Source organism: Equus caballus, chromosome 13 (genome assembly GCF_041296265.1).
Source record: "Equus caballus isolate H_3958 breed thoroughbred chromosome 13, TB-T2T, whole genome shotgun sequence".
In the NCBI taxonomy this organism is placed as follows: Eukaryota; Metazoa; Chordata; class Mammalia; order Perissodactyla; family Equidae; genus Equus; species Equus caballus.
The window spans coordinates 24722823-24733727 of NC_091696.1; the positions used below are offsets into that span (position 1 = coordinate 24722823).

At 42.9% G+C, this 10905-nt stretch overlaps 1 long non-coding RNA gene across 1 annotated transcript; it reads right to left on the minus strand.

Annotated features, from left to right (window-relative positions):
* Window positions 1-551: 551 nt before the first annotated feature.
* Window positions 552-10477, minus strand: LOC138917205 (uncharacterized). The gene is made up of 3 exons (XR_011424907.1): window positions 10296-10477; window positions 8976-9203; window positions 552-880 (listed from the first exon to the last, which is right to left on the minus strand). It is a non-coding gene; the product is annotated as an uncharacterized lncRNA (long non-coding RNA).
* Between the last annotated feature and the right edge of the window lie 428 nt (window positions 10478-10905).

Genomic DNA, 10905 nt, shown 5'->3' on the forward strand with positions numbered 1-10905 from the left:
ACAGTTGGAGAAATAAGAGGAACACGATAGGATTCCTGCCCAGGTGAGTGTTAAATATAGACTCTAGCTGCACCTAGACGTAGCCAAGGTGAGGCATTTCAATCACCTGGCATTGTCTGTTTCTGGTCCATTTCCCTTGCCAGTGCAGCAGGCAGGAGGGAGATGACCATTTCCTCAAACCTCCTATACACCAGCCACCATCCTAGGTGCTTTCTACTTTGGTTCTTCTTAGTTTATCAACTGCCCTTCACTCTACATATCCTAACCTCCACAGCAGTCAATGGAGAGGTAGCACGCTGGTATCATAAACTCCTTTTCAGACACTCAGTCAAGCAAGTAGTCAACACTACTCCCTGAGCGTGTATTAATGTGAGAATCCTGCTGTGCGGATGTAGACATTCCCCCTCCAAGAGTTCTTTTGAGTCCGCTCTCAGGACATTCTGCCTCAGGGCATTGCTATTGTGGTCACACACCAGCATGATAAATAACCTGAACAAGCTTGCTCAGGTGCAATATTTATGGTTCAGTGTGAAGCAAAGAAGAGTCAGAGGCAATGGGTAAAAACTAATTTACTGTAATGTCACCCTGGATATATAGCAAATAGCTGTAAACAAGTATGTACAATATAATTAAAAATATGATAACATTGTAAAATAGGATGATGGCTAGTTAGAGAGGAAGATCTATCAAGTAGGAATGTGTGTATATCACTTGAAATATTACCTCAATTACTTGAAGTCATCAGCTCAGGCTCCTCACCTCAACAACAATCCTTACAAATGCAGACTTCAAATGACAAGTGCTGTTTATGTCTATACTTGATTTCCTTTCGTTCCATCTGTCCACAGGAATTTTCCGTCAGTGTCTGTTGAACAAAGAGCTGCAAGACAAGAATACTACTCAAAATCTTGAACTCTCCCCTGTCTCATTCCTGGCTCTTCAATGGATCTTACCATGAGAGCTGAGCTAGAGAAAATACCCTTAAATCTCTCAGAGTAAAACTCCCAGGAGCACTCAGGCACAAAAGCAAGGAGAATGGGTCATTAATAAACACAGTTAATTCACCTCTGCCATTCCAACAGGCAAACCAATTCTCCGGTTGCAAAGTAGCTCAGACAATTACCAAGTAGTGGGAAGACCTGTGGCTTCCTTAGGATTCCCACAGAGAGAATGTGAGTCCCTACTGGCCGTTGCTGTGTAGTTTCTAGCCCTGACACTCTTCTCAGTAAGAGTGTGTCTCTCTTACAAAATTGACCCTAAGTTACGAAAGGAAAACAACATCCATCTCTAGTTCGGAAGCACTCTCCTCAAGTGACTCCTTGTGTTTAACTTCTGGTTCCTTCCAGCTACGGAACTTTTTCTTTTCCCACTTCTATCGTGGCCTCACCACTCAGCCCTTAGCTCACTTTTTCTTGCTATAATTAGGATTCATCTCACTCACCATTTTTCATTATCTGAAGCAGCTTGAGGAACCACTCCTACTTGATTAATTTGACATCTAGCACTCTCCATCATTCATTTCTCTCATGTGCATCCTCCCGAAATGTTTACCTCACCCTGGATCTGCAAATAAAGACCAGGCATCCACTGCCTCCCTGGTTTGTGTGGTTTCTGAAGCTTCCGGGTCCACCTAGACCCAACCCAATTTCCTGCTAGTTTCCTTACTATACGCGTAGTCTGAATTAATGTGAAAGGTCTTTTCATTGTCCTCACCATGACTTACCCGGAATGTTCTTGCTCTTTCTTTTCACTCATTGAAATGTTACCCACACTGCATGTTCCAATTCAAATTCACTACTTCCAGGAAGCTGCCCTCACTTTTCTCTCAATTAAGTTCTTGATTTAATTATAGTCAATGACAACAAGACCAAACGCAATAATATATAATTTCTTTATATCACCCCACAAGATTTAGGATTTCTTGAGAATGAGGATTACATTTCATAACATTTATTCCCTTTAGTGTCTAACATAAGTGTAGGCCTATAGTAGACAATAAATTATTTTGATTGATTGAACTGGGAAGAATGTTTGGCAACTATAAGATGGATATTTAGGGACCATATAAAAAGAATTTTCTGGCAATAAGTATTGGGCACCCCCCCCCCCAAAAAAAATGGAATGAATCTATCAATTAGGGTCCAGTCCAGGGGCCACCAAGAATGGACACCTGTTAACTAACCCCCATCTTTGGACTGAGGCCTGAAGTATTGCCCATTGGATGCAGGAAGAAAAGATTGCTATGGAAGTCAGGCAGAGCAGATAAAAAGAATAAGAGCTAACACTCAGGGCATAATACCTGCCAGGCACAGTCCAAGACTCTTTACACGTATTAACTTATTTAATCTTCAAAACAATCTTTTGAGGCTTATTACTCCACTTTTTAGATGAGGAAACTGAGACACTGAGAGGCTACTTGCCTAAGACCACATAGCTACTAAGTGGCTACATTGCTTCTCAGTGTAAATATAATTGGTGCCCAAGAGAAGAGAACTGGACAAAAGAACATAAAATATTTTCAAAAGAAGGACCCAAGAAAAACCTTGAGAAACAAAAGATTTGAATTTATATATTGAAAGTACTCACTGTGTCCCTGGAAAAACTTGATATAGAATCAATATTACTAAGACAATAAGGTTACTAGGCTTCAAAGATAAAGAAAGAAAGTAAAAGCAAAGACAAGCAAAAAATACCAAATTTCTCCCTTAAGAGAAAAAAATCAGCTGGCCTCCTATCACTCTACACTAACATTCATCACTGGAAAACACTTGAGCAATATCAACAGAGTGTAATTTAAGAATTTCATATCCAGCCAAACTGTCACTCAAGTATAAAACACAAACACCTTTGGTCCTAGAAGAGCTTAAGTAATGTATTCCCCAAGAGCCTTTCTTGAGCAAGCTACCAAAGAATAAACTTCAGCCAAGAAATGAACACATAATGATGAAATGTGGGCAAAAATACTGGAGCTAAGCATTGAATCCAATTTACCGCAGAACTAAATATAAAACAACCGAAAATCTTATAAACAATGACAACTTAGAAATTATATAATTAACCGAAAATAAAAGCAAAGGGGCTGGCCCCGTGGCGGTGTGGTTGAGTTCGCGCGCTCCGCTGCGGGCGTCCCGGTGTTTCGTTGGTTCGGGTCCTGGGCGTGGACATGGCGCTGCTCGTCGGACCACGCTGGGGCAGCGTCCCATGTGCCACGGCTGGAAGAACCCACAACAAGAAATATACAACTATGTTCTGGGGGGCTTTGGGGAGAAAAAGGAAAAAATAAAATTAAAAAAATAAAAAATAAAAATAAAAGCAAAACAAGAAATAAGTTAAAAGGTAATATCAGTGCCCTGGTTTCTTCATCTTTTGTGATTAAGGATCAAAATATATTCTTTAAAACTGATCACTTAAGAATAATTTAAAACAAATAACAAAGTTAGAAAAACACAAATTCCGTACATGTCCTCCCTCTTTTTGTTTTTGTTAGTGCCATCAAGTCAATTCCAACTCCTAGAGACCCTGTGTACAGCAGAGCAGAACCCTGCCCGATTTTGTGCACCATCCTCTCATCTTCTGATGCTATATCAGACAATGCTCCGCTGCTCGTCATACAGATTTCAGGCCATTTTTTTCGGAAGTGGGTGGCTAGGTCCTTCTTGCTAGTCTGTTTTAGTCTGGAAGCTCCACTGAAACCTGTCCACCGTGGGTGACCCTGCTGGTATTTGAAATACAGGTGGCATAGCTTTCAGCATCATGTCAACATGCAGCAGCCACAGTATGACAACCAACAGACAAGTGGTGTGGTTCCCTGACAGGGAAACGAATGCCGGACACGGCAGTAAGAGTGCCAAATCTTAACCACTAGACCACCAGAGTTGGCCACCTGCCCTTTTAGGTTAGGCTAATGAGGTTTGCTCAGTACTTCCCTATTGAGATAAAGGAAGATGGATTTAGAGCAACTCCAAATGAAAAGAGGCTATATCTGCATATGCGATGCAGGAAATAAATGGAGGGATGAGCCTGTACCATCTATTCCAGTGGAGGTCCGGGGACACTTCTTAGTGATTCTGATTGAAGCTGGAGGGCAGAAATAGAAGTACCCTCACATTTAAAGCTATGGGCTAGACGAGGTGTAGGAGACAAAGCACAGTCTCAAATAAGAGATAAAAAAGAGATTAAAGACACCAGAGATGGAGGTGTAGCAAAATAATAAATGGAAGATAGCCTGAGAGAAATTTACATAGAATTTGAGCAACGCAAATGGGTTTACACACAATTTAAGTACTAATTTAGGGTTTAATAATTTTGCACCATTGCTCAAAACTTTCCATCCAGTGCCAAGAGCTACCTAATCACCTTCCAGCAGTATCCTACCTGTTCTTTATGGTCCCCTCTAAGAAGGCTTCATCAATTCAAGTGCAAAATATCTCTACTGTCTCTGTACACTTAGGCAGTACTTCTGTCCCTGTACTGCCCAAACTCAAAGGGTCATTACTCTAAACCCTCTCTCGACAATATCTGCAGATCCCTTAACCCTGTATTCACATGCTCCAACAGCCTCGCAAATGGTTTTGAAGAAAGAGGTACAGATGTTGAATAACTGCTGTGAGGAATGAGAGAGGTAGCTGACCAGACATTGAGAAAGATGGGGAATGACATTCATACCTCAGCTGAGGCTGAAAGCAATACATTTTTAGACATTAACAGGTGGGGTTGTATGTAACAGAGGTCCACACTTGAATCTAACAACATTAAGATCTTACCTACCTGGCTTTGAATTCTGGCTCTATCACTTCCTAGCTCAGTGGACTTTTGAGCAAGTTATTTCATTTCCCTATTAATTGGTTCATCTCTAAAATGGGGAAAATAATAAATAGCTAAAGTTTTTTTTCATTCTGAAATACAAATTCTCCTTTGACCTTAAGTCTCTCTCGAGCTATGGTCCAATATTGCTCCTTCTTCCTCTATAGTCCAGTTTTTGAAATAACACTTTATTTCCGTTTTCATTTCTTTATCTCTCATTTACTCCATAAACAGCTACAATGTAAGGTCACTAACAGTCTGCTCAAATGCCATTTTTTCAGTGAGACGTTCTCTGATCCCTAAGTTTATAATACCAACACATTGCAATATCAAATAGTCCCCTCCTTCATTTCTGGGCACTCTCGTCTCCCTTTCCTGATGGATTCATCTCCATTACACTTACCGACTTCTAACATCGCATGCAGTTCTCTTATCTATTCTGACTACATCTGCATGCCCCACTGAGAATGTGAGCTCCGTGAGGGCTGGAATTTTTGTGTTTTGGTCAGTGCCAACATCATTGATGTTAAGAAATATTTGTCAAGTGAATAAATGAGCATGTGCTATTCAGTCTTAACTTGCTGAACCTCTGTGACATTTGATGATGTTTTTTCTTCCTTTATCTTCTTATTACTCTCTCGTCCCTTAGCTTTTGTGATAACCTCTCCCAGGTTTTCATCATCACTCTGATGGCCACTTGCTCCTGATTTAGGTTTCCCCTTCCTTCATCCACATGTTAAGGATCAAGATACTCCCAGGGTTCCATATTTTATCTCTTTCTCTTCTCTTTCTTTCCTTAAGTTTGATGATATGTGAGGGACTGTTCTAGGAGATTTCCGTGCATTAACACATAATCCTCACCCTGAGAAGTGGATATTTACCATCAATATCTCATTTTATAGATAATAAAACTGAGGCACAGAGAGGTTAATGTCTTGCCCAAGGCCATGAAGAAAGTAAGCGGTAAAGCAAAGATCACTCTTGGGCAGGGTGAGTTCGGAGACCTGGTAACTCTTAACCTTTTGGTAATGTTGATCCTCCAGATATATTCTGAATTCTTTCATATCTGCATCTTTCAACATGGACCAGTCTCCTAAGCTCCAGACCGTATGCAGACCTCACCATATCCCAGAGGTTCCTGGAACTCAATGTAGTAAATGCGGAACTCATCATCTTTCCCCCGATACCAGATCCTATGTTCCCATCTTGATCAATAGCAACCACACCCATGCAGTTGACCATCCAAACCATAATTTAGAAAATGAACCTAGAGACTTTCTGTTCCTTCACACCCATCCAATCTAGCAACAATCAGTGTTAAATCTACCTTATAACCGCTCTAGAATCTGACCCCTTCTCAATGATGAGCACATCCGTTGATCAGACTCTCAAACTCTTCACCACCTTCAGTCATCTCCCCCATAAAGTCATTCTATACACAGATGCCAAAGAGAGTTTTCTAAAATGCGCATGTGTTCACACTCTTCCAGTGGCCCTGCTTCAGCAAACTCCTTAGTCCAGCACACAAGGCCTGCTGTATTCTGGCTCTTGTCTGCCACAATCTCTCTGCCCTCTCACCCTCCCCACATTGCTCGCTGACCCACCATCTCTGAGCAGAACAAACTCTCTCCCTGTATTTGGACATATCTGTGATTGAATTCATCTTCTTCACCTCTAGATTCATAGAAACTAGCATGTGCCCAGCACACAGCTGATGTTTGTCTAATAAATGAATGGTCAACTCTGCAACAACAGTTCTATTTCCCATCCTCCCATTCCTGTAAGTCATCTACCTTGGTAATCCCCATTTATCCTTCACGACTTAGTTACCCTCTCCAAGAAGCTGTCCCTAACTCTCGCGCTCTCCCAGCCTAAGCAACATACTGCATTTTGTGCTCCCATAGCCCTCAGCATAGTTTTATTACAGAGTTTATCATCTGAGTGGTAATTGCCAGCTTGTTTTTCTGTCATCCACCCACACCCCTCCTCCCCAAACCCATGTTAATGAATTTTGCTGTCTATAAGATTGGTGGGCCTAAGAGAGCCTTACAATGGACACAACAAAGAATTTCCTAATGACATTATAAAATACATTCATAAGAAGTTATATTTTTTGAGCAGTGTTGTCTTCCAGAGAACACTTTGGAGACATGCCTTCATTTATTAGTATCAGGAATAGCTTTGAAGTTGCAGTGCAACTTGTATGAACCCAGTGAATGATGAAGCTGATCAGGTTCCCTCTTCCCGTAGGCTGACTGGATCACTGAGAGCCCACTCTGGTACCTGTGTCCAGCCCCATGCTGTGCCGTTATTGTTCTAACAGCTATCATTTGCTCAAGTTTATAGAACCCTTTCTTTAATATTAAAAATAATGACAAACATTTGTTGAGTCTTTTCTGTCCATCAGGTTTTGTGTTAAGAAATTTAGGCTTGTGTAGTATTTAAAATAACCCACTGGGTTAGTGTTTTAGCAACCATAAGTTGCAGGCCACAAACTGAGCTGCACACAAGACACAACGTTCCTTCTCATTGTGTCTTCTCTGCTTCCTCAGGACTGTGTCTACATTGTGAGGGGTTTCCTTGGCACCAAAGCATCAGCAGATAGCCTCAGCTTGGGCTGGGGCCTCTGTTCCCAGGTGATTCCACCTGTCTTAACGGGTACCCCGTTAAGGAGTCTTCATTTCTATGTGATCCACACACAAGGCTGTGTCAGGCAGTCTACCTAAGCCCTGCTCTCCCAAGTCTACCCTGGTCTTGGCACCTCCTCAGGTTCTACCAAGGGTGGCCCAGGTCCCTTTGTTTCCAGATCCCCCTGGACTGTACAAGTGTTCTCATTGCCTGCCACAAAGGGGCCAACTTGAGGGAAGACAAAATGTGGAGCTCAATCTCAGGGACTCTGCTCTCCGTGTCTACTCTTCCTTTCCATCCTTCCCTTCCCTCTTCATGGGAATACTTTTGAGTCTTAATTTGGAGGGGACCCTGAATGCTCGTCATGCACTGCATCTGGTCCTCTCAGCCTGGGTTTTTGAGACTGAGAACCAGTAATTGATTGTTGATATTTGCTGTGCCATCTTTCCTCAGAGCAAATAGGTGAAGAATATTCCAGCTGACTGTGTAGGAGGAAGGATCCCCAAAAGCACTCTCAGGTTCAGTAATTTGCTAAGAGTGCTGACAGGACTCAGCGAATAGTCATCCTCACAGCTATGGTTTGTTAGAAGGAAAGGATACATACAAAGCAAAAGGCATGTGGGACAAAGTACAACAAAATTAGGAGCAAGCTTCCAAGAGTCCTCTCCCAGTGGAGTCACACAGGACGCACTCAATACCCCTGAGGATTTGTGGCGACTCATGTGAAGTGTCATCTACCAGTGAAGCTCATTAGAGATTCAGGGCCCAAAGTTTTTATTTGGGGTTGGTCACTTACCAAAATCCAAGAGTCCCAGACAGAAAGCAGGCCTTCAGCATAAACCACATTGTTTGTATGAACAGGTCAGGCACAGTGAGGCACTTTTTCAGTTTGAGTGGTGGGAACCTTCCCAAATCCAAGTTTCCAGATCATGGCCGAGGGCCAACCTTAAAGCAGGCCTTCCAAGGTTCAGCAGTTGGGCCCGCAGTGTTAACTCTTTTCTGCACACCCACTCAATTGGGAAGGGCCAGGAGCCCAGGAACATGTAAGTTTGTACGTGTTGCGGGGGGGAGGCCAGGGGATAGGACTCAGTTATATTTCAAAATGTCATCTTGCCACATATTTGTTACTCCCAGTTTGTAGATAAGCAAACAGAAGCTAGGAGAAGTTAAGAACTGCTTGTAAACCAGTGAGGCTTAGACTGAAGTTTTGGCCTGTGTGAACTAAAAGTCCCTATTCCTAATTGCTGACCATTCCTGCCTCCATTTTACGTGCCTCATCTTACTGTACCCTGCATTCCATCCTGCATTAAATTTATCTTGTCTTTTAATCATTTTTTTAAATCACCTTCAATCTTTTTGTAAAAAATGGTGGAAAATACATTAAATTACTTGACTGTTCCTTTTAGTTCTCTTCCCCTACCCCCAGGTAGAAGTTACATTGCTCATCGTCATCATCATAACCTAAGTAAATGAATGACAGCATTTGTGAAAAGAAAGGACTCAAGACCAGACTCCGAAAGCACTGACAACTTGGAGGAGCACACCTGGATGTCTTCAAGGCTTAGTGACAGCTGGTGATGTCTGGTGATGCCACCTTCTCCACCTGATGCTGCTTCCAGTTTAGTCCTTTCGACCCCAGTCCATCTTTCCATGCACGAGACTCAGCAAGACTGTCAGTAAATCATCCGTTATTTGAGAGATCTGTTGTCCTTCAATGAGAGAACCACTCCGAACTTCGGCACATTGGCAGCTGGCTGCATCCGGGAGAGAGACTAAGGAGAGGAGAAGCAGATAAAGAAGCAAGAGTTGTTAAGGGGCTCCTATAAATAGTGAGCTGCCAGCGATTGTTCCCCTGGCTTGACCTTGCAGCCACTGCCCTTTGGCATCCTGCGTTCATACGCTGTACTTACAAGGGGCCTTCGCCAATCTATATATCTGAACTTGTGTCACATATTTGTACACAAGTAACACACAGGGTACAAATATGTACCCTGATTTCTCAGCAAAGAGAAACCGAGAGCAAAGATGTGCCTTCACAACCTGTAGGCAGTGGCACACAATGACAAGTTACTTGAGGAATATGTAATCAGTAGATTTAAAGACAACATCAGTAATGTATGTAACATGCACCCAGGAGAGGGAGCAAATTGTTGGCTGGAGAATTTCATTTTTAATTAAACAGGTAATGTATGCCTGCGTTCAGTCCTATCAATGAAACGTATTCAGCGCAGAGGCATGAATCCTATTAGGCCCTCCTGTATGTAAACTGTATGGGTGATTACCACTGATTACTGTACTATTAGAGACCTGTGCCTGGAGTGGCTTGATTGTTGCATGCCTGGCTCCTGAAAGGGCTCCCATGTGCTTTGCCTGAATGGTGAGGAATCAGCAGGGCTTCAGATTGCCTGGCAATTCAATCGTGGGTTTGAGTAGCTGCGGGTGGGGGATGCAAATGCACGCTGTCCGATGGAAAGCTTTCCTTATGCAGACCAGAGAAAGAGAAAAGAGGTGCCTATGGGAGAAGATGGTATCAAGGAGGCCTCACAAGCTTCTGACCTTGAGCACAGAGCCTGTATGGAGACCCACCCGGCAAGTACCTGCCCATATCACTGAAGGAAGCCATCTCAGTGGACTCAGAGACTACGCCCACTTTTATTTTGTATTATTTATAAGAATCACATCTGCAGTACAAGATGTTCACTCTAGACATTTGTATCTCATTTTGGAAATCACGAATGGAGGTAGACCAGTAAAGTAAACAAAGTTGCCTTGGGATTTGCCCACCAGGTCTCCTCTTCCTACCCGCAGATGGGCTCTGCAAGCTGTCTGTGACCACGTCACATCCTCCCAACCCATTCACTCACTCTTTGTTCTTCCTCGGCCATGGACTCTGGCTCTCCAACCTTTACATTTCCTTCCATCAAAAACACTTGTGCAGGGGCCAGCCTGATGGCGTAGTGGTTGAGTTGGCATGCTGTGCTTCGGTGGCCTGGGGTTCGTAGGTTCAGATCCCAGGAGCAGACCCAGCACCACTCGTCAAGCCATACTGTGGTAGCATCCCACATGAAACAGAGGAAGATTGGCACAAATGTTAACTCAGGGCCAATGTTCCCACAAGAAAAAAATAACACTTATACAACACAAAAGGCCACACGTTTATATGAAATATCCAGAATAGGCAAATCCGTAGTGTCCTAGTCAACTCAAGCTGCTATAATGGAATACTAGACTCTGGGTGGCTTAAACAACAAATATTTGTTTCTCACAGCTCTGAAGGCCGGGAAGTCCTAGATCAAGGTGTCAGCAGACTTAATGTCTGGTGAGAACCCATTTCCTACCTGGTAGATAGCTGTCTTCTTGCTGTGTCCTCACATGGCCAAGAGAGAAGAGAGTTCTAATCTCTTTCTTTTCTTATAAATCCACTAATCCCATCGTGGGAGCGCCACCCTCATGAACTCATCTAAACTTAATTAC